A 23,868-nucleotide genomic window follows, 5' to 3' on the forward strand; every position below is an offset into this window, starting at 1 on the left:
TGGAAAGCTCACAGTCTAGCAGGGGCAGTTAAGAAACTCAGCCAAAGCCACCGTGGCCATACAGCTGTGTGTGGGGTAAGGCTCTGACTTAATATAACTTCCCATGGCTTTCTCAGACACTCACATGATGCTCTTCATCTAAGAATCTCGTTCTTATTAGCAGAGTCCACTTCCTCTGCTCAAGGAGAAGGAGGTAACAGGAAACACAGTGTTTGTGTCCTGACCTGTGTGCCTGGAACAGAGTGAGAGAGGGAGAGTGGTAAGAAATGAGGCCAGGGAGATGACTGGGCCAGCTCACATGAGGTAACTATGAAGACTTTTGCTCTGAGTGAAACTGGAAACCACTGGAGGATTTTGAGCTAAGGAGAAACACCTAAATGTGATTAGTAAAGGATGCCTCTGGGGCAACCGAGGCTACTGTTCCAAGTGTTCACTGTAGAGAGGTGAGGGCAGGATCTGGGAGGGTGGTTGGGAGTGCTTTCAGATGATTCTGGTGAGGTTTCAGAGAGGTTAGGGTGGCCATGGTACAGTGCAGTGAGAAGGAAGGGTGCATGGGATGGGGCATGGAAATGATCAGAATCAGGCTTCAAGAAAATTGATCTGGCCGTTGAGATGGATGAAGGAATATATCAATAGTAGGAAGAAGCTCGGAGAAGGCAATGGCACCCCACTCCAGTACTCTCACCTGGAAAATCCCATGGACGGAGGAGCCTGGTAGGCTGCAGTCCATGGGGTCGCAAAGAGTCAGACACGACTGAGCGACTTCACTTTCACTTTTCACTTTCATGCATTGGAGAAGGAAATGGCAACCCACTCCAGGGTTCTTGCCTGGAGAATCCCAGGGACGGAGGAGCCTGGTGGGCTGCCGTCTATGGGGTCGCACAGAGTCGGACACGACTGAAGTGACTTTGCAGCAGCAGCAGCAGCAGGAAGAAGCTGGAAGCTGTGAGACAGTATTTCTCCAAGGTGGGCCAAACCACCTACACTTGAATTACCTGCAGAGATTGTTAAAATAGAGATTGCTGTATTTAGGTTATTCTTTTGAACACCAGGCTAGGGAACTACAAATAATCATAGTCCTTAAACTGAAAAATCAACAGAATTTCAAGTCCAAAGAGAACAGATGAGTGAGTTTCAGAGGTTTTTTTCCCCCCCTCTAAAATAATATTAATAGCAATGCTAGACTCTCCCATTTGGGTCCATGAACTGTATGCTAGATACAGCCCTACATAATTTGCCCACATGTCAAGGAAAAATTATTTGTTTCTAGGGAACTTTTGCTAGCTACAACCACACTCCCGTCCCTCCCATCAAAGATGAGTCCTTAGCTTGCAGCATGCAGCCATGGGTATGGAGTGGCCAGTTAGAAGCTGAGAAGGTGTGGCAATGCTCTGTATAAGAAAAGGATGGAGAGAAACCCTTGGATGGCCCAGGGTAGGGCTGGAGCTTTGACTGAGAGTAGGAGCCGAAAGGAAGAGGTAGATGCTGGCCCTGAAGAAGACTGGAGAGGAAAGATGACATGACAAAGGCCCATAGGGAAATCTTGGGAATTGACTGAGATATTTAAACAGGATTTTATGAGGCTTTGTCAGGTAGCCTGTGATGCAAACTCTTTCCCACCACCTCCCTCATCAAGTCTTTACCGATATTTTCTACTGGATCTGTCTTGTGATGTGCTGGATTCTGCTATGAAGGGGCAGACTAAGAACAAAAGCTGCCCAGTCACCTCTGGTTTGCAGCCTTGCCAGCTCATTCAAGCTAACAGCAATATCACAGAAGTCATCCACTTTGCCACCCAAGATTGTCCTGCTCACCTTCAGTCTCTCTCCCACATGAACCCCTTGTGGGTTTTACAGAATCTGTCTGGTAATTTATCGTCTTGGTGTTTTCCAGGCCGAGAATCTGGAATTAGAGTGACCTTTCGCCCACAGCAGCTGCTGATTTATCACAGGATCTATTAGAGTCTTGTCCAGATGTTGATGTTCCTGACATGAAGCTGTTTAATTTGAAATTGGCTCAGCTGGAAAATTAGGTTAAGGGATTTTATAACCAGAGTACAAAGCAGAAAATTTACCCTTTTTTATAAACCCAAGGTGCTCACGGTACAAACCACAATTCAAGGAAGTTTCAGTTCTGGAACAGGCGATGTTACACTGTACGTGGAGAAGGCTAAAAATGTGGGAGGAAAGTTCAGAGTTCTTACCTAAGGAGTCACCACGGGGGCCTCAAGAATGGCTGCTGGAAGCTGTAAAGACACTGCAGATGTGTGGGAGCCTCAGGAAAGCTCAGGTGAGAAAAGGGGGCGACTCGCCCACCCCCGCCAAATAGAGGGAGCATGGACATTTGCTTCTCAACTCTGCCCTCAACTCTGCCCTCCAGGATTGTTGCTGCTGATTAACTACCTGCCAGATCAAACTTTCCATCTGTAGGTGGTCCAGGTACCTGTCAGAAAGCCTGACCTATTTAGTGCTATGTAAAGTTTCAGAGCCCTCACCTCGTGCTGGAACCCTGCCAGGAGAGGCCAGGTGGCAGTGGCTGCTGCTAGGAGGAGCGGTTAACCATGTTGGACAGAGGCAGTACTCAAGGTAATGTTCACCGTCAAAAGAGCCAGGCCTCCAAGGTGAGGATGGACTCAGAAGTGAACCAACCCAGGATGGAAGCCCTCTAGATCTGGCTGGTGAGGCCCCTGCCCACCTTGGTGGCATGCTGCCACACTCCAAGCAGGGGCAGTGGTTTGGGGGTGGGGAGCCCCGGGGAAGCACAGGCCCACCCTGTGTTTAGTGCTTTAAGAGAAACACAAACAAACTGGAGCACATTCTGGGTAGAACCTCAGCCCTCATGATAGGAGGGGCAGAGGTAGCTGGAGAAGAGAAGTCCTGGTGAAATATTAGGACAAGTGGGTGGTCAGATGTAAAGGATAAGATAAATTACTTCAAACAACAATGATGTAGAAAAGACAGCCTGACTTGTCCTGGGGCTTCAGGGAGGAAGTGAGGGTTAGGAAATGGAAGCCATAAGAGGTAGTTCTTGGGAAAACTTAAAATAATGATGAGACCATTCCTTATCTCTAAAACTGCTTGGATACCCCTCAACAAATGTGCCACATGGGGAGCATGTGGAAGCACTGAGTGGGGATTTTCCTTAAAAGGCCTTTAAAATCCTTCACATCTATAATCCTAGACTGAAGTCTAATCTTTGAATGTTTTCTACCTTTTTTGTGAAACTGTCTAAGCCTCACTTTCATCATTTTATCAATTAAGATAATAAAACTTTTTTCACTGGAATATTGAGAGAATGTAAAAGGTACCATGCGTTCAGCATTTCAAATCTTGCAGAATGTCAGTGTCTAAATGCAAAGTGTGTGTTTTTCATTTAATTATATTAAGGAATAAGTTAGGCAAAGTATGCAGACTTAAAGAATTGAATAGTGTGGAGGATATCTAGAAGTATTTACCATGATTCTACAGCTGAAGAAGATTCAAGTTCCTGATTCTTTCTCCCTTGATTTTTTTTTTTTTTTTTTCCTGCCATCTGGATTTATTTATGCTGGGACAGATGCCCACTTCGTAATCCACAATTCTTCATGGTAATAAGCCCATTGTATCCATATAGGAAGATACTTCATCTCAACCTAGACCAGTGGGCAGAGGTTCTTTTCATACAGGAGTTGAGCCTATCAGAAACTACCATTCTTTACAGAGTGCGTGCACATAGTCAAGCTGTGTCTTTATTAAAGCATTAAGATGAAAATGTTGACTGTAGAGGAATCACTCATTATCCAAAAATATCATCCCCACTTGCCAAACATCTGGATTTGGTGGATAAACATCTGAGTGGTTCAACTGAATTTTTCTTTCTCATTTGGATGTTTTGGTGTCATGTAGACCCAGCCCCAGTCAAGACTTGGAGAAAAAATACTTGGCAGGAAAAAAACCAGAATGACTTAATGCAAGCATAACAGTGTAAAAAGAATGAAGATTTTTCATTTATGATTGTCATGAAGTGAGAAGACACTGGAAAAAAATTTTTTTTTTCTAAATAAGTCAGTGAGTAATGACCCAGCAACAGAAAATAATGAACTAAACTCTTAGACCTCTTGCACAATTCAGGCAAATGACTGATAAGTTAGGAAGTAAAAAAAAATAGTTCAAATAAGATGAATTTTAACTCATATTTGCAGGTATTTGGAAATCCTGAATGCACAAAGATTTAAGGAAAACAATAAACTACAACGCTAGGCACAAAGAAGCATATGTAGGATCCACTTATAATATTTTTGAAGGCTAATGAAGGATGAGAAGAATCCCAGGAATCTTGCTTAAAATAAATATTAGGCCAAACTGGGGAAGAAATTTTGAACACTATTCTCCATTAGAACATGGCTTTAAGAAAAATGTTTTTTTAATTGAAGGATAACTGCTTTACAATGCTGTCAGTTTCTGCCACACAACAATGTGACTCAGCCAGAGGTATACGAGCCCCCTCCCTCTTGGACCTCCCTCCTACCCCCACCCCATCCCACCCTTCTTGGTTGTCACGGAGCACGGGGTTGAGCCTTTGTGTTTAGACAGCAACTTCCCACTAGCTATCCATTTTACACATGGTAATATATACATTTGAGTGCTACTCTCTCAATTCGTCCCACCTTCCCTTTCCCCTGCTGTTTCCCCTGCTGTGTCCACAAATCTGTGGAATATGGTCCTTTAACTGTTGATAAGCTCCACCACCCCCTGACCCCGCAGTCCTCTTAAAGACTCGCGGAAAGGGACAGAGTACAGACATAAGCACTGTAAATGCATCTCAGGGCGAATGAGACTCCTGGGGCTTAAGAATCAAATTGGCACCACAGCAGTGAAGCTCTATTCAGAGCAAGGAAATGTATAACATCATTTCTTCTTCATTCCTCCCCCGCCTTCTTTATCTTTCCTACACCACCTTTAGGACAGCAAGATCCTTTGTGTATGCTCTCCACTTCTGGTCTGAAAGATGGGAACCTTAAATTCTGGTTTCTTTATATTTAAATTCTCTGGGCCTGTTTCTTCATCCCCAAAGAGGGAGTTTGAATAATACTATTTTAATAATAACGTCTAACTACAAGATGTTAAAATCCCCAAGAAATAAGCAGTTATTAGATAAAGAAGCAGCATTTAGAATTTTTAACTGCACTTGCAAAGTGGTGTTTCTGACTAAAAGGCAAAGGCGACCTTGGATCTGAGTGCCAGAGCAGGCATAGGCCTATGAAGTAATAGGTAAAAGACATGGGGAAAAGTATTAGATCCAGTGTTCTTTTAAAAAAGATTAATAGAACATGCAGATGGTACCAACTTAGTAGAAGCAGACCCCAGTGTGGGCAGGCATTGAACACATGAATGATATTAAAAGATTATAGAAATATGGGTTTAAAAAAAAGTAAAATGGGATTCAACTTTTAAAAATGCAAAGTAATACATTTGGGAGCAAGTAACCAGAAACACATGAGTTTGCAATGTCTTGTGGCAACCAAATTAGCTGGAGACAGAATCGTCATGCCAGTGAATAGAAGACGGATGATCACTGTAGCCCTGGGGAGGCAGAACTTGGAATTCTGAGTTCAAGTCTCTCTCTTTGAAAGCAAAGGATGAGAAAGAAAAATGAAGACGAGGTCAGGAAAGTGCAAAACTAATAATTAGGTACTTAAAGGTGGTGGATTTAAGATGAAGATTTTAAAATTTCACAGAGTGAGCTGGCTGGTAGCAGACTCCAGTAGGAACACAAAGCATGGCGGATCCTTGCGTATTAACTTTCACAGAATCAGGGAATATTACAGGAGGGGGGTCTTAGAAATGCACTCCATCCCTCTTCCATTTTACAAATGAAGTCAAGAGTCGAACAGTTCAAAAAAGGGTGTAGTTGATTAAAGTGATTTCTCAAGCAATAGAAGTAAATTTGAAACCTCAGGAGCTCTTGATTATGAACCCCTTAACCCTAGGCATCTATGAATGTGGTGTCACTTTTGATGTCTTCTTTCTTTGAGCATAAATTCATTCTCTGTTTGTTCTGGTGCCTTTCCCCCCAGGTCTCTTTCTCTCTCTAGTCTTCCTTTCTCTAATGAAGAACCTGCCCCTGGCCCACATACCTACCTATAATACGTACCTATTCTTCCCTCACAGGGGGGATATGGAGTCACTCCGCCCACCCCGCCTCCAGAAACCTGTCTCCTTCCAGTAGAATTAGTTTTCCCTCCTGTCTGTTCTCTTGGGCGTTTTGTTTATAAACTTGCACTAAGGCAATGATCATACTGTGTCACAAGCCTATGTGCTTGACTCCTGCGGCTTTCTCACTGTATTGGGTGGAAAAGATGGTGTCTTAGTCATCTTTGTGTTTCCACTGCTCTGAGCTTCCACAAGGTCTGAGATAAACAAACACCTTTTTCATAAATTTAAATGAAAAAAACGTTTTGTTTTCTCTCCATCTCTCACTTCCTAAGTTTCTGTCAGTTTCAAGGCAGACTTTTTTGGGGGGTGGGGAGACATGATGGATGTGGTCTCTCTACACTGTTAGTGGTGGTGTTAAGATGCCTCGTGAGCTTCTCTCAGATATGTGATGCTTTGTCAGAAGTGCTTTCTAGAAATCAGATCCACCCAGCTCATCCAAATTATAGCTGTGTTCCCAAGGGCATGGCTCATTGGCCAATTCTGTCATTCAGCTTTTACTCCAATGTGTTTAGTGTAATACTGTATTTCACTGTATCTTTCCACTAAATGAGAATCCCATGGTTAAATAAATGGGAAATATTTGCTTATACAAAAGTAACTTGCATTCTCTTACCGTCCTGTGTAGCATGAATCTCAAGGCTAGAGATTGTTCAACCAATTTGATTTCAGAACTCTTCTCTGAAATCAATTAGTTCTGTTTTGTGGAAAATACTTCGAGCTACCTTGTACTTCCAGACCAGATCATGCCACATTTTCTTGTAGTGATATAAATATCCAGTACTTAGTTTGTGTCCAATACTGTTGCAATGCTTTCTATGCATGAACTCAATTCTCACAACCACATAAGGTACAATTATCATTCCCACTTTACAGATGAGAAAAAAATTGAGGTATAGAGAGGTTAAAAAATCTGGCCACCATCAAACAGCTAGTAAGTGGTAGAAGCAGAATTCAACCCCGGACCTTCTGACTCCAATGTCTTGTACATGAAGCTAAAACCCCTCTCCTTGTCATTGTAATCCCTTGTAGTTCAGTCAGAAAGAATCTGCCTGCAGTGCAGGAGACCCGGGTTCAATCCCTGGGTTGGGAAGATCCCCCTGGAGAAGGAAATGGCAACCCACTCCAGTATCCTTGCCTGGAAAATCTAATGGACAGAGGAGCCTGGTGGGCTGCAGTCCGTGGGGTCCAAAGAGTCAGGCGTGACTGAGCGACTAACACTAACACTAGATTCTATACAATGAGTCCAAGTTCTTATAGCATGGAAGCCGTTTAACTATTTGAAAACAACCAACATTCTTTCTGAGGCCTCTCTTCTCTGAATCTTCTAATTATTCAACCATTCTTCAGATGACAAGGTCTAAAAGTCTTTTATCTTCTTGATGATTGGCCTCTGAACCACCTCTGTGATTTTGTGTCCTCATTAAGCTTATGCCTCAGAAATAAGGCATAAACTATATCCAGCCAGCCTGGTGTAGTTCAGCCACCACCAAGAACAGCAAAATGTCATCTCTCTCTAGAAACATGTTCAATATGGGGAGTTGTATTTGTGTGTTTAATTAGGGTATCCGTATGGGGCAAGTGGCCCATGTTTAGCTAAATAATAACTAAATCTCTGAAAGTATGGCCAACTGATGTGAATAGCCGACCCATTGGAAAAGACCCTGATGCTGAGAAAGATTGAGGGCGGTAGGAGAAGGGAGTAACAGAGGATGAGATGGTTGGATGGCATCACCAACTTAATGGACATGCCTTTGTACAAACTCTGGGAGTTAGTTAAGGATAGGGAAGCCTGGTGTGCTGCAGTCCATGGGATTACAAAGAATCAGACACAACTAAGTGATTGAACAACAGCAACAACCAAAAGCATGGGTTTGGGAGTATTTCATGAGATTCATTTAGAAGTGCCAGAAACAATTAATAAGGAAAGATTGTCCTCAACCAAAACTGTCCCCACTTAGGCCAATCTGTAGTATCACGTCAGCTTCCCACAGGGCTTTTCCTAAAACTTCCATTTTCATACTGAGGACCCTTCATTGACTAACTGGCAGCTGCAGCCAGCCTTTCAGGAGGGACTCATGAGGATGTTCTAATAACAGCCTAGGGAGTGTGTGTTAGAGGAACTTCTAATAATATTTCCTTTGACTTTATTAAACACAGGGTGGAGGATTTTTAAATCCTCCACGAGAGGAAGGGATTTTTAAAGTTATGAATTAAATTGTATTACAGAAAGTATGTGTACAGACAAATGGACATTTGAAAACATAGTTCTCTCTTGCCCTTTAGAATCGCTTAGTTCAGAGAGCAGACCATGATGGGTCCATCACCTGGATGGAATGGTCAGGCCTCACTTAAATGGGAATTTCCTCACTTGACAGATGGGGATTGAGTGTCTGTTAGCTAACATTTTTCCTCTAATTACTAATTATACCAGAGAAAGGGGCTTTATGGCCAGAGTCCTGAAAATGTGAAATTTGATCAGCAGAGATTTGCAGTAAAGATGGAAGATTGATGTGTGACGTCAGACAGCTGGCAAGGAGGCCCATCAGGCCAGGAGGCCAGCAGCTGCTCACAGCGGATTTGAGAGGGCTGGGGGAGGACCCAGGAAGGCGGGGATCAGAAAAGGATCTGGGATAGGAGAGATAAGGAGAACCATGTTAACAATTTTGCTTCCCCCTCCTCCTCTTTCTGTCATTTCAGATAAGAACATATTAATCCTCTGAGTGTGAGGCTATAGACAACAGGTGGCAAGGCCCATCCCTGCACCAAAGGCAGCTGCTGGAGTGAGAAAGAGTGCCAGGAAAGGGGATCTTCAGGTGGGAATCTGCACACAGCAATTGACCTTCACCCTGAAACATGTCCCACTCCACTTGCACCACTCACAAAGGAGTCCACGACCCCGAGGGTCATGCACTCGGAACATTCCCTAGAGCAGTAATGCTAAAAGAGTCATCCAGAACCAGGTACAGCAGAATCCCTGACCTTCTGGTTAACAATGCAGGTGCCTGGACCCCACCCCCAGCCACCAGAGTCTGAATCTCTGTAGGTGGAATGGTCTGCTGTCTCTCACATCATGCTGTGTATTTTCTTCTTTGCTGCACATAAAGGATGACCTGAAATGATATCTGGGGTTTTTTTTGTTTCCTGTCTTCCCCATCCAAGAGATGTTCCAAAAGAGCCGGGACTCCCTGCTCAGAACAGTAACATAGCAAATAGCTGAGGCTTCATGAATATTTGTTGGGTGAGTTGTTATTGTTCAGTCACTCGGTCATGTCCAACTATTTGTGACCCCATGGACTGCAGCACACCAGACTTCCCTGTCCTTCACCGTCTCCTGGAATTTGCTCAAACTCATGTCCATTGAGTTGGTGATGCCAGCCAAGCATCTCATCCTCTGTCACCCCCTTCTCCTCCTGCCCTCAATTTTCATCAGCATCAGGGTCTTTTCCAATGAGTTGGCTCCTCGAATCAGGTGGTCAAAATATTAGAACTTCTGCTTCAGCATCAAGTCCTTCCAGTAAATATTCAGGTTTGATTTCCTTTTGGATTGACTGGTTTGATCTCCTTGCTGTCCAAGGGACTCTCAAGTCAGGTGAGTAAATAGGTGAATTGAAGGGAGATGGGGATAAACAATGAAGGTTTAGAGTGCTTAGCCTGGTGAAGAAGCCAAGCTGAGCCAGTTCCTATGCTCTGAGATCCTCAGGCAGTTTGAGTGAGGGTGGCAGCCAAGGGACAGGGGACTTGCTCCCCACCGGGGGCTAAAACAATAGTGAAACATGACTGAGGCTCTTCTATACGCCATCAGCCCTACTGAACTCACACACAACAGCCTCGTGCAGGGAAACATCTCCCCACAGCCAAACATATGGACTCCATCAGCCCCCAGACAGAGTACTGACCACCCCTTTGCACTTTTATCTCAGAAAAGCCCTTAATGCACACCTGTCATTATTCTCAATTGTCCCTAGGACATCAGTTTGAGGATGACATTGCCACCCCTAATATGAAAGGCACAGAAGTGAAGGCCCTAAAAGTAATGACAACATACCGTAGGTCACAAAACAGAAAGGGAAATTCGGATCTCCCTGCCTCATAAACCAACACTATCCCAATCCAACTGCTTCCTGCGTTTTCTCTGATGCTTATTCTTGAAGCCACTGTGGTGTTTGCACCAGGTAAGAGGGGGAGACTTTAGAACTATACCTTTTTGAGTAATACATATTGTACTTAATCTACCTGTGACCTCTTTTCCCTACTTTTATACAGTAAAGTTGTTAATATTGATAATACTGTCTATGAAGATAGACACCAATCTATGTAGCATACTCACCAATATAGCATATTAAATGTAACACCTTTTTCATGTATGCTTTCTTGGAACCATGTCTTATTACATCAGTCTTTAAAATCCACACTCCCGTAAAATAACCATAGTCTTCTCCTGGTTTGAGAGTGTTACATACATTGTGAATTTAGAGAACCACAGACTTTAGATATAGCTCTGAAAAAATCATGTAACCTAAGTCCTGTCCTCCTTACCACATCATGAATATGGAAGCAGAATCCCAGGGATTTCACAGGGCATGGGGTGCAGTATGGACAGCATTCACATTTTTTGCTTGCAAGAATTTTCTTGGGATCCCCAGTGCTTAGCATAGCTTTGAGTACTATGGCAAGGTCTAGCTAGCATTACCTAATATTTGTTCTTTTTCACTATTGACTGATTTGACACAAAAATCCCTGAGGTTGCTGAGGTTTGGGGTTCACCTTAATAATATCTGCACATTCTGTTGCCACCACACTGAGGTGCCCTTGATCCTCAGGACAGCTACGCACACACAGAGGCAATGAAGGTCTTGGCAGCTGTAAGCTCATGAGGGCTATATCCGAGGACCCTTACTGGGAGGAGTGTTTAGAGCTAACTGAGAAGCTAAGTGTACGTCTAGAAAGTTCCATAAAAAGGACCTCCCACTGCAATGGTGGGAGAAGGAGGTCCCAGCCTCAGGCCTGGGAGGGAGGTGTTCACCCCTTGGCTGCTACCCTGGTTCCCCCACAGCAACTCAGAACCATTGTTGCCACAAGCTGTGCCTGCCCCAGTGTCCTATGAGCCAGGAGAGGATAAAGAAGTCGTCTGTCAGCGGGTCTTCTCTCACTTGCCAGGGGAAAAAAGATTAACAAGCATTTCCTGGCACGGGCAGAGAAGCCTTCAGAAGTTCTAAAGACTAAAGGGGCATCGTTTTTCTGGTGGGGCTTGAGTGCTTTGGCATTCAGGGAGGAGTTGGACTCCCAGGCCTTCTGTGTTTTATGTACCTGCTGTCAATGTATTTCTGAGAGGAAAGCAGAATCAGAGACTATTATTCCTTTTCAAGGATAGAACAAGGAGTATGTATGCCTCATCTCCATGCAGGGAATTCCACATCCCTCAAAATTCAGCTCACTGGTAATAACTACCTCTTGGACATCTTCTCAAACTCCCTGCACAGTCACCCGGAAGGAGAGCAACTCCTTCCTGTGTGCTCCTGCAGTACCCTGCACTCCCCTCGGTGACAGTCCTGGGCTGCGATGCCTTAATTGCTGACATTGAAGTCTGTTTCCCCAATAGACTGTGCTCCTCTCCAGAAGTAATCACTGAACTCAGAAGATTTTCAGTAAAGTTAGAAGATAAAGTTTTTGTAGATGCTTCTTCTCCCCACCTACCTATACTTTGGTTGGTGGTCGTTTAGTCACTAGGTCATATCCGACTCTTGTGATCCCATGGACTATAGCCCATCAAGCTCCTCTGTCCATGGAATTTTCCAGGCAAGAATACTGGAGTGGGTTGCCATTTCCTTCTCTAGGGGATCTTCCTGACCCAGGAGTCAAACTTGGGTCTCCTGCCTTGCAGGCAGATTCTTCATTGACTGAGCCACCAGGGAAGCCCCAGTTCTAAAGAACGGCACATCAAAGATACTAAAAGAACAGAAAAGACAAAGCAAAAGGAGGAAAGCTAAGTAGCTTACCCAGTCACACAGCATTTCAGCATCAGTGTTCTGACATTTAACGGAGTACTCAATTCTAAACTAGGTTGTCATCATGCTTATTTGATTGTCCACAAAGAGTGGCACATATTTTTAAGCATAATTTTACTGCTAAAGAAATGAAGAACATGCAGCCCGGGCCAGTTAATTCTTAAGTATGATTAGACGACGGCTTACGGACTCCATCTATGTTTTAAATCAGGATCATTTTCAGGTCTAATGGAAATTACACGGTGGCTTTAGCTTCATAGGGAAGGAACTCCAAGCTAATCAGCCTTGGGAATGCCACCATCTGAGATGCCAAGGCAAAAACAAAGGAATGCAATCGATTAAGAGTCTCCCTTCAAGAACGTTCCAAGGCTAGGAGGCTGCTGAGATGAGATGGGACTGGAATGCTAGCCACAGGCTTAATTGCTTTGCAAGAGGCCACAGCTGTTGCTGTGGGGAAGAGCAGGGTAAGATCCTGTTTTCTTACTTTCAACTTTCTGCTGACCTTGTTAGAGATAGTTTCTGAGCTGCCCGGTGCCCACACCTATCCCAAGGGGTCCGCTCTTTAGTGTCTGGTGTCTTGTCTTTGTTTTTCCTTATATTCCCAGCACTTAACAAAGTGCCTGGGATATGGTCCTTGCTCAAGAAATATCTGTTTGACAATTTAAGGCACTAAAAGTAGAGCATGAATAAGAAATGATAGTTCTCTGGCTCACAAGAGAAAGTCCCTTTCACTTTTCCAACCAAGCTTTCCTTTGGCCCTTTCACTAGAAGATAGAAATGTGAAGAAGAGAGAAATGGTATGAAAAGCATTTTAATTTCATCCAGCCTAGGACTGGGTCTACTCAAATTTTCCCATGTTCCATGACCAAATCAGTTATCTGGGGCCTGTTTCATTGTTGTCATTTTCTTCTATAATGACAAGCAATTTCTGAGTGATTAGTGACTTACCACACATTTGCAACCTCTTCTGCCTTTTGAAATGGCTAAAATGACCCTAGCAGAAAACTGGCAGGAATGAGCTTTGCCAGAAGTTGGGCCCCTGGGGTAAGATCTAGAGAGTTACTGGCTTAAGTGGTGTTAGGAGAATCCCCTCTGAGAAGAAAGAGTATCCAGGCCTCACCCTAAAATAAATAGGCTAGAGAAGATGGGTGGCAATGGCTTAATCTGCAAACCTGTCTCCCCTTTTATTTCACTTACGTTTCCAAACATTTGTATCTGCCTTCTCTCTATAGCCTTAGATCCAAACATGTTTTTAAGACTTAAAGCAGTGTAGATTTGTCCACTTATTTATCTTTAGAAATGTGTTTTCTGTATGTATTCCATAAATTTTGGCAATGATAAAGCCTGGGACTTAACAAACCACTATCAGTCTTTCTTATCAGTGTCTACAAATTAGACCCTCTCCTGGTGACCGCTTTCTTTTTCAAAATCAAAACCTTGGGGTTGCACATGCTTTTATGTGAACACTTAACTACTGACTACAGCTAAGAGGTTGCTTTCTAGAAATGTGTTTAGGTCCTTTCCACATTCTACAGATTGTTTTCCTTTGGTTTGTGAACTTTGGGTCATTTGAAACTTACATACTTCATATTTATTGACTCAACTAATAGGTCACTCCATAAGGGCCATTTGATGTCCACCAAGCCATTTTATCGGAGAAGGCAATGGCATCCTACTCCAGTGCTCTTGCCTGGAAAATCCCATGGATGGAGGAGCCTGGAGGGCTGCAGTCCATGGGGTCTCTAAGAGTCGGACATGACTGAGCGACTTCACTTTCACTTTTCACTTTCATGCATTGGAGAGGGAGATGGCAGTCCACTCCAGTGTTTTTGCCTGGAGAATCTCAGGGACGGGGGAGCCTGGTGGGCTGCCGTCTGTGGGGTCACACAGAGTTGGACACGACTGAAGTGACTTAGCATAGCATAGCATAGCATAGCATAAGCCATTTTATGGAGAGTGATTTTTAACAAGGGTATGCAAACCAGACTACCAGAAGGTTTGAAATACAAAGCACGTGCAAAACTGAGCCAAGTTTTTCTCCTGCTCTGCCTACTCTCTTCCCCTTCTCTACACTTGCAGCAAGAATCACGAGGCTGTTTATTTTGTGCCGTCTACTCCCAAGCTAAAATACAAGGCAGGTATTTTAACCTTGAAGCCACCATTCCGAACCCAGAGTGAAAAGACACAGCTATAGGTGTGTATCCACCAGGTGTTCTGAAACATGCACACGCTGTTGCCTAGAGCCAGGGCCTTTCAGAGTGAGGAGAAAAACAGCCCAGGGAAGCGAAGTTGAAATTGATTGAAGTAAATTACTCCTAAGCCTTGATTCTCCCCTCCTTTGAAGGCAGTGGTAAATTTGGTTTCCTTCAACCAGGTGGTCCTCAGATGTCCTAAATTAAAACATAGTGAGAATGGGTTTTTCACAACTACTCTACCCTGACCAGCCTACCCGGGTCACAGTTACTGGGTTGTGTTTCACCCAGTGGAAACTACAGGAGCAAGCCTGCGATATTGCAGCACAATTTCTTTCTCCTTGTTGGAAATAGGCCAAGATTGTGAATGTTAATCACCCAATTCTTGTAAAAGGTACCTGGGGGCCTTTAATAAGCACAAACAGCCAGAGCCTCAGTTTTGCACTTCATCTGTGAGGCTTTGTCAGAGGGAGGTGAAAGTTCTAAATGAATATTTATCCAATACCCCATGCTAGAAATAGAAAGTCAGAGCCCTGCCGTTGATCTCAGAGACTTGAAACTTGATGAAAGACAGGATTTGAGTAATGGTTTTTTGCTTTGGAGGTCAAGCCGAAAAAATCAAACATTCCAGAGAGCAAATACCTGTCCTTAAATATCTTCCCTGCCCAACTCCATCCTCTTTGCTCTCATGGTGCTGCTACCCCAGGATTTGGAGTTCCCATCTGAGCTGCTGTCTTGAGAATAAAGTATTTATTTTTCTTCTACTGTCTGCCTACTTTGAACACATTGATGGCAACACAAGCCTTGGACTCACAATTTCTTAAATTATCTTATTGGAGGTAGGGAAGTGACAGGGGTCAAACCTCTACAGATAAACAGAATAAATACAGATAGTAATTTCATTTTGTTTAATTGTGTTTCTCTAAAAAGTAGCTTAAGCCTATGGAACTTATATTTCATTGTTGATAAATTGTATGTAAGCCATACATCATACAATTATTATAAAGATCAATTTGTCAAAAGACAAAAAGTTAATGATGGACTTTGTAAATTACAAAGTACTATATGAATATAAGATATGGATTATTAGTATAGAAATATATTATTATACAAAGGAATCTCAAAGGGTATATTTTTAAGGAATATATTCCTTTTCTCCAAGTTTCTATTGTTACTATGTCCAAGAAAAAAATTAGGAACCATTGCAGTTCCTGCAGCATTCAGAAGAACCAGGTGAATGTAAAATATTCTTGTATTGTTGGTGAAGTGATGGTGAAAACATTTATGCATTATAATAAAAATATTAAATATTCTTTATTTAAAAGGAACAGACAGCCCTAAATTCCAAATTTTACGTGGCAGCAATCTTTTAACAACAAAGAATAATCAAAGTAATCAAATATTGCCTTTATTAACCTATATTTAAAACTCTATAGAGTTTTAAATAGGAATTCAGAAGATTGGTTACTATTAATGTGTGTGTTTTTTTTTAATGCATTACACTTTAAGAATTTTTCTTTTTAAATGCACCTCTATTGAGGTATAACTGATGTATAAAAAACCTTATATATATATGTAATGTATACAACTTGATGAGTTTGGACATATGCATATAGCTTTGGAAAATAAACGGTCACTAGATGAAATTTCAATTTGGTTTTTCAATAAAAAAGAGTAACAGTGACTAATGATGATTAGTCATGAGATTAATCCTGGGCTTTTTTGTTGCTAATATTTAGGACACACATACAGATGGTTCATTTCTTCTCTGAAGATAAAGCAGACAAGTCCATATTGATTTTTATCTCCATTGTCAGTAGTTTTGAGGAAATCCCTTAGAAAACGATACCTACTTTCTTCTATAAGTATTTTGCTTCCTACTTAGTAACTTGTTCATTTTGTTATGAACCCCTAACTTGGAATGTTCCTTCAAGTCACTTTACAGTGAGCTTTCACCAAGCCCACAGAAATGACATTTTGTTTTGGTCTTGCCTACGTTTACCTGTGCCACATCCTGCTGCTGCTGCAGCAATTTCTACCTCTCTGTTGTTTGTTTGTTGTTGTTGTTGCAAATCTAATAAAAGCAAGCATATATCTAGAAAACATTCCTTATAATTATAGATTCATAGTAAAATAAATACAGGAAGAGCTAGAAAGTAGTATAGAAACTCTAAGCAGCAAGATGAAGCCTGGGAGATATTACTGTTATATTTCCTTTTCACTAATAGAATGAACAAAGGTCTAAATATTTCAGTTGAATATCATTAATTAGACTTAGTCTGATTTTTCATCAACATAAGCATTTAGTTTTAGATTCCTTGTCATTCAAGTCAGTGTTCAATGTATAGGAGTTTGGCCATAAAGAAGGAGCTATATATCCCCTGTATATTTCAAAATAATGTTTTTACCAAAATTGGGACGTGCATCAGGGGCTATTTTCCCAAGCACAAAATTCTCAGCAATCATTAACTAAGGGAAATGAGAATTCAGGAATCTTTTTCTTCTTTTTTATAAAATTATCTGAAATAAAGATACCAAAATTTTTTTCATAAATTTCTCACTATATATTTTATTCAGTTAAAAATGCATACATTAGAAGTTTGATGTTGATAGGTTTTATGAAGACAGAGCAGAGTAGAGAGGGAGAGATAGAGAGAGAGGGAGAAGGAGAGAAAAGAGAGAGAGGAACAATTTTATGCACAGAATACAGGCAAGATCTCTCTTCTAAGGAGTCGATGAAAAATAAAGGCCTGAAAGATATGAGAGAGTTTTGAAGATGATCAGCAAAAGAGCATTAGAGAGAGAGAGGAAATGGCCCCTGCAACAGAGAGTTTGTGCTGCTGCTACTGCTGCTAAGTCGCTTCAGTCGTGTCCGACCCTGTGCGATCCCATAGACGGCAGCCCACCAGGCTTCCCCATCCCTGGTTTTCTCCAGGCAAGAACACTGGAATGGGTTGCCATTTCCTTCTCCAATGCATGAAAGTGAAAAGTGAAAGTGAAGTCACTCAGTCATGTCCGACTCTTAGCGACCCCATGGACTGCAGCCCACCAGGCTCCTCCATCCACAGGATTTTCCAGGCAAGAGTACTGGAGTGGGGGCCATTGCCTTCTCTGGAGTTTGTGCTAAGTTGTAGGAACAGAGAGAAGCTGTGCAGAGGGAACAGAACAGGTAAGTGGAGCCTAGAAGACAGAGGGTCAGAGAGATGTCAAGGAGCCAGATCACATTACATCCTGAGGTCATGGTAAAGATTTTGGATCTTCTCTGAGTGAAATGAGATGCTAGTTAAGCATTTGCCAGGGCATGGGGGTAGACAGACCGACAAGTTTTAAAAGCACCACTTTGGTTATAGAACTGATCATCAGTGGCCCCTGTGGAAGCAAGACGAGCTGCTGGAAGACAGCTTCACTAGTCCAGGGAACTGAAGATGATGACTTGGACCAGATGAGATGCTGTGGAGGTGCTGAGGCGTGATGGATTCCAGGTATATTTGAAGAAAAAACCTCTAGGAAATTGCTTTGAATTTGATGTGATATGATTGAAAGAGAAGAGATACATGACTCCACGGTTTTTCCCTGAGAAACTGAAGCATTTGTAGGATGAGAAAGAATGTAAGAGGAGCAAGGTTGGAAGGTAGTTTAAGAGTTCTCTTTTGAGCTGCTCGAGTTCAAAATGTTATGGACATCCAAATAGAGTATTCTATGGTTCAGGGAAGAGCCTGAGTCAAAGTTACAAGTTTGGGAGTCATCAGCATAGAGAGTACTTGTGAAGCAAAGACCTTAAGATGACATTTTACCCAAGAGTGAGTGTAGTCAGAAAAGAAATCTAAGGAAGTTCCCTGACAGTCCGGTGGTTAGGACTCTCTGCTTTCACTGCTGTGGGCCAGGGTTCAACCCTTGGTCAGGGAACTAAAATCCTGCAAGTTGCACAGCATGGCCAAAAAAAGTTACTAAAAAAGAGAAGAAAAGAAAAAAATTAGGATTGAGCTCTGGAAACCATGACATAAAAAGAGGTAGCAAAAGTCAGGAGGAACAAGCCAAAATACAGAAAAGAAGTAACCAGACAGATCAGAATAACCAGACCAGGAAAACATAGTACTGGAAGCCAAGAGAATTTTTTTCAAAAGAAATCACATCAGGTATACTGATAAATGAGAAAGACTGAGAAGAGCCTACTTACTAAGGTCATAGCTAAACTCAGAAGAAAATATTTTGATGGAGTGATGGGGCTGAAAGCCCAACTAGAGTTGGTCGAGAGGATCCCAAGAAGACAATAATTGAAGCAGTGAAGAGGGATAATGCCTTTGAGGTGTTTTCCTATAAAGGAGCAGAGCTGGAAGGCAATGTGAGGCCAAGGCAGGGTTTTGTCTTGTTATTGACAATAGAGTACCACATGTAGCTTGTTTGTGATGTGAATAGGTTAGTAGAAAGGAAAAAGTTGATGATATAGAAACATACAAAGAATTTCAGGAGAGATGCTGTATTAGTTTGCCTGGGCTGCCATAACAAAAGTATCGAGCCTAGGTGGTTCACAATAGAAATGTATTGCCTCAGTTCTGGAGGCTAGGAGTCTGAAATCAAGGTGTTGGTAGGATTGGTTTCTGCTAAAGACCTCTCTTCTTGGCTTGTAAATGCTGTCTTTTTCAGTTGTCTTCATAATTGCCCTTTGTACCTGTGTCCTAATCACCTATAAGGACACCACTCTTATTGGATTAGATTCCATCCATATGATATCACTTAATTATCTCTTTAAAGACCTTATTTCCAAATACAGTCACATTCTGAGGTACTGGGGGCTAAGACATCAATATCTGAATTTTGGAGAGACACGGTTCAGCCCATAACAGATGCCCTCAGGTAGGTGAGAGGGGATGGGCTCAAGTCCATATACAAAAGGTTTTAGCACATCCATAATGAGGGTGGAAGGAAGAAAATATGGAAACAGATACACAGAGTTTCCTTGGTTCTTTGTTTTCTTCATGAAATATGAAGCTAGGTAATGGTTAAGAGGGAAGTTGGAGGAGATGCTGGAGGTTTAATAAGAACAGAAGTAAAGCAGTCATCTAGGAGTGTGATGGAGTGACTGGTAAAGGAAAGTAGAGTAGACTTACTGGGCAGCACAAGGGCCCACCTGCATTAAGTGGTCATGGCTTAAATGTGAGCTCCATCCATAAGGTTGAGCGCTTTGTGCCCCAGTTGCATTCAGCTTCTTGGGAATGATAGGGAATAGTCAGAGATTTTTGGTTTAATTAAAATTGTGGTTTTGCTAGATGAGGATGGTAATGGGAGAGAGGAATGAGAGAGCTGTTTATGTACAAGATCATGATGATGATGATGAACCATGGAATCAAAGGTGGGAGAAAAAAGAAGAAACAAGGAAAGATGACTGGTAGAGAAAATGGAGTGGAATCCATAGATTTGTAGCTTTCTGTGGAGTTGGGGAACTGTTGGAGATGAGAATAGATGGAATGAATTTAAAAGATAGGCAGTGTTAATCATGGAGAGGAATGCTTGAAATGAGGTTGCAAGTAGCTTCAGTTCTTGGTCGTGACTAAACTAGGACAGAACTCATTCTAAGAATGAGTGGTTTAGTAAAAGTTGTTGTTGTTTAATTGCTAAATCCTGCTTGACTCTTGTGACCCTATAGACTATAACCTGCCAGGCTCCTCTGTCTATGGGATTTCCCAGGCAAGAATACTGGAGTGGGTTGCCATTTCCTTCACCAGAGGATCTTCCTGACCCGGGGATGGAACCCGCATCTCCTGCTTGGCAGATGGATTCTTTACCACTGAGCCAGAGGGAAGCCCTTAGTAAGAGCAAGAGGAGCCAGAGAACAGACTGTTCAGGGCATTCATTGCCCCCAAGAGATTGAAAACATCATGCATTATTATAGGAATTGTTTTATAGAGTTGCGCATCAGCAAGGTGCTGAAATATTCAAGACATGAAGGGGAGTAACCTAGAGGGCTGTAGCTGATACAACAAGAAAAAGGAGTAGGCAGTAGAGCCCAAGAGCACGGCAATAAGGAGGCCAGGGAAGTTGGTAGAGAGGGGGGAAGAAGAATGCTCTGGAGGAGACCATGAAAGCCAATGAATGAAGAGTAAGGAAAACACCTCAAGCACCCTGGCTGCTGCTGCTGCTGCTGCTAGTCACTTCAGTCGTGCCTGACTCTGTGCGACCCCATAGATGGCAGCCCACCAGGCTCCCCTGTCCCTGAGATTCTCCAGTCAAGAACACTGGAGTCGGTTGCCATTTCCTTCTCCAATGCATGAAAGTGAAAAAATAAAGTGAAGTCGCTCAGTCGTATCCAACTCCTAGCAACCCCATGGACTGCAGCCCACCAGGCCCCTCTGTCCATGGGATTTTCCAGGCAAGAGTACTGGAGTGGGGTGCCATCACCTTCTCTGCAAGCCCCCTGGCTACAGGAAAGAAATAGGCACTGCCTGAGAGAGCTATAAAGAAAGTACCCTCAGAGAAGAGTCAAGTTTGGGTTAAGATAGGATCAGGAAGGAGTTGAGGATTGGAGATTTTTGCTGAAGACAGACAGTGAGTTCCTGGTGAAGGCGTCCGGGGTTAGAGAGCTGTGCCAGTGGGTTGGTTTAGGAGAAGAGAGTCCAGTGACAAGGAAATGACCTGAGAATCTTGGCCATCCCATCTGACTGGGATACAGGAGTCTGGGAGGAAGGAAGAGATAAATCCTGACAGTCTTTATTACCAAGATGGGGATGCTTATTTGGGATGGAAGGCGGATCCAGCTGTTCAGGGCCTAGAGGTGAGTAGGGACAGGGAGTGTTTATCAGAATCCTCAGGGAATCAGATAAACACACTAACAGTGAGCATAGATAAAAGCTACAACTAAGTATGTGTATAGGTGAGACCATGTGGTGATGAGAATAATTTTTAATGTGCCTTATTTGGTCAGTCATATTTCATGGCCATTCTTTGTCTGATGTTCATGTACTTATTATGATAACCTACCAGGAAACTATATCCATAACAGGCGTACAGGCATTTAGGATGATGCAGGGGAAATAACATTGCATTTATAGTGGAAAGTACCCATGCTCAAGGTCAGGTTTTGCACCTTTCCACCTATGAGGCATAGGGCATGTGAAAGTGTGAAAGTGAAAGTCTCTCAGTTGTGTCCAACTCTTTGTGACCCCATGGATTGTACAGTCCATGGAATTCTCCAGGCAAGAATACTGGAGTGGTTAGCCATTCCCCTCTCCAGGGGATCTTCCCAACCCAGGAATCGAACCCAGGTCTCCCACATTGCAGACAGGTTCTTTACCAGCTGAGCCACCAAGGAAGCCCAGCATACTCTTCTGGAAAATAGAGTTAATAGTATCATCATAACAGGATAGTTGTGAGGGTTAAATAACATAATGGGTTCAAAATGCTCAGTGTTAAGTAGTATTACTAAAATGTTTTGAAACAACATCACAGATGGATGAACTCTCAACTTAGGAATGAGTAATACTAGATGAGAGGTTAAATCTCACTTTGCCCAGCCCAGAAACTCATGGCTAAGCTGTTACTCTTAAGTCTCGAGGCTGGGAGACCTCCAAGTCTAGCTGGATCAGCTATCCAAGAGAGGGCAGCCATGAGGTACACATGTCATGTACCTCAGGATTTATGAAGGGAATTTAAGCTCCTCTTCTGCAGCATCTTCCAAGAGAGGTCCCCTCTAAGAACTGACTTTTCTTTAGACTTCTTTTTATGTGCAAGGATGAACATTTGAATTGTTTTCTTTTTTTTTAAGATAACATCAGTCAGTTGCTTCCCTGCAGTTGAATTCCTTGAGTGGGACCACCCCAGCAAGCTGTTGCATAGGTGCATGCATATGTGTGTTGTGTGTGTCCGTGTGAAACACACAATTCCTGCTCAAGCAGCTCTACAGTCCTTGAAGCTCCTAAATGAGAGTTTCCCTCTAGGAAGCATTTCTCAGGGAAACGGGCGTGAGGAATGCTAATAATTTTATCTTTGCCTCAACTTAAATGATCAGCAAAGCACAGAATGTCACTTCTGTATAGAACTGGTTTCAATATGATTGCTACCCACCTTTTTTGACATTCTGCTTGATTTTCTCCTACAACTGAGAACTGGGGGTTCCAAGCACCAGGGGGAGAGGGGGACTCTTCGATTTTCCTCCAACATTCTATTCTAGACCAGGCCTCTCTTAGCGTAGCTACATTCTGCAAACCTCCCCAGCATCTAACACTTCTCCCCCAAGAAGGAAAACAATGCAGAGGTTTAGATGCCTATTTTGTGTTCTTGGATATCCCACTAAAATTAATTCATTGAAAACAGAAGAGACTCATTAGTGTTTTTGAAACCCCACATGAAATGCTTGATGAGTATTTCTACAAAATGACCCACTGTAAAAGGTTGGTCTATCAGTGGAGAATCCTTTCTGATCTTATCTCTCTAAAGAAAGCAGTGGGAATCTTTAGAGCCAAAAATGAACCAAGCCAAGTGTTCATTCCTTACACACTTATGACTCCTATAGATTCCATAATAGAATCTGCTTTCCACCAGCTTTAGCTATTAAGCATTTCTAGTGGGGGCTTCAAAGCTATGGCTTTTCCATTAGTCATGTATGAACGAGAGAATTGGACCATAAAGAAGGTTGAGTTCCCAAGAATTGATGCTTTTGAACTGTGGTGCTGGAGAAGACTCTTGAGAGTCCCTTGAACTGCAAGGAGATCAAACCAGTCAATCCTAAAGGAAATCAGTCCTGAATATTCACTGGAAGCACTGATGCTGAAGCTGCAGCTCCAATACTTGGGCCACCTGATACAAAGAACTGACTCATTGGAAAAGACGCTGATGCTGGGAAAGATTGAAGGCAGCAAAAGGGGATGACAGAGGATGAGACGGCTGAATGGCATCACCAACTCAATGGACATGAGTTTGAGCAAACCCTGGGACACAGAGAAGGACAGAGAAGCCTGGCGTGCTGCAGTCCATGGGGTCGCAGAGTTGGACGTGACTGAGCAACTGAACTGAACTGAACTGAGTGGGGGCTTCGAAAACACTAATGAGTCTCTTTTTCTTTGAGTGGTTTATATTTCTGCAGAAAATACAAGCATCTAAATCACTGCATTTTTCTTGTCTTTTAGTGGGGAGGCCAATGTCGAATGCTAAAGGATATAGCTTTGAGTGGATAAACTGAGCCACAGACAGTTCAGGGAACTGCAGGTATGGATTCAAACAGATATTTGAATGGTGTTTTTTTTTAATTTCCCAAGTTTAATAACACACATACACACAAAATACAATGAATGCACATGCTTTTTGTGTCCTCAAATCCTAGGAAACAGACTGCTGTAACGTGATCAGTCATCTGCAGTTACTTTGTGGACACAAACTACCAAACTCCTCAAGAACTCACTGACAATATCTAAAAGTGTCGGGATTAGGAGCCTTGACTATTTAGCCTGGAAAGAGAGCTCATCTCTGCCCCACACTCACCCCGCC

General features: G+C 42.7%; 1 long non-coding RNA gene across 3 annotated transcripts in view; it reads left to right on the forward strand.

Moving 5' to 3' along the window:
• Window positions 1-23,590, forward strand: part of LOC138985834 (uncharacterized) — a 96,005-nt gene extending 72,415 nt beyond the window's left edge. For 2 of the 3 annotated variants that reach the window (XR_011462793.1, XR_011462792.1), the window contains exon 6: window positions 8,892-10,220. This is a non-coding gene — a long non-coding RNA (uncharacterized lncRNA). Of the gene's footprint in view, window positions 1-8,891; window positions 10,221-17,741; window positions 17,874-23,510 lie in introns of those variants that run through there. The other variant, XR_011462796.1, reaches the window with a different exon arrangement.
• The last annotated feature ends 278 nt before the right edge of the window (window positions 23,591-23,868 follow it).

The sequence above is a fragment of the Bos mutus genome, chromosome 3 (assembly GCF_027580195.1).
Source record: "Bos mutus isolate GX-2022 chromosome 3, NWIPB_WYAK_1.1, whole genome shotgun sequence".
Classification (NCBI taxonomy): domain Eukaryota; kingdom Metazoa; phylum Chordata; class Mammalia; order Artiodactyla; family Bovidae; genus Bos; species Bos mutus.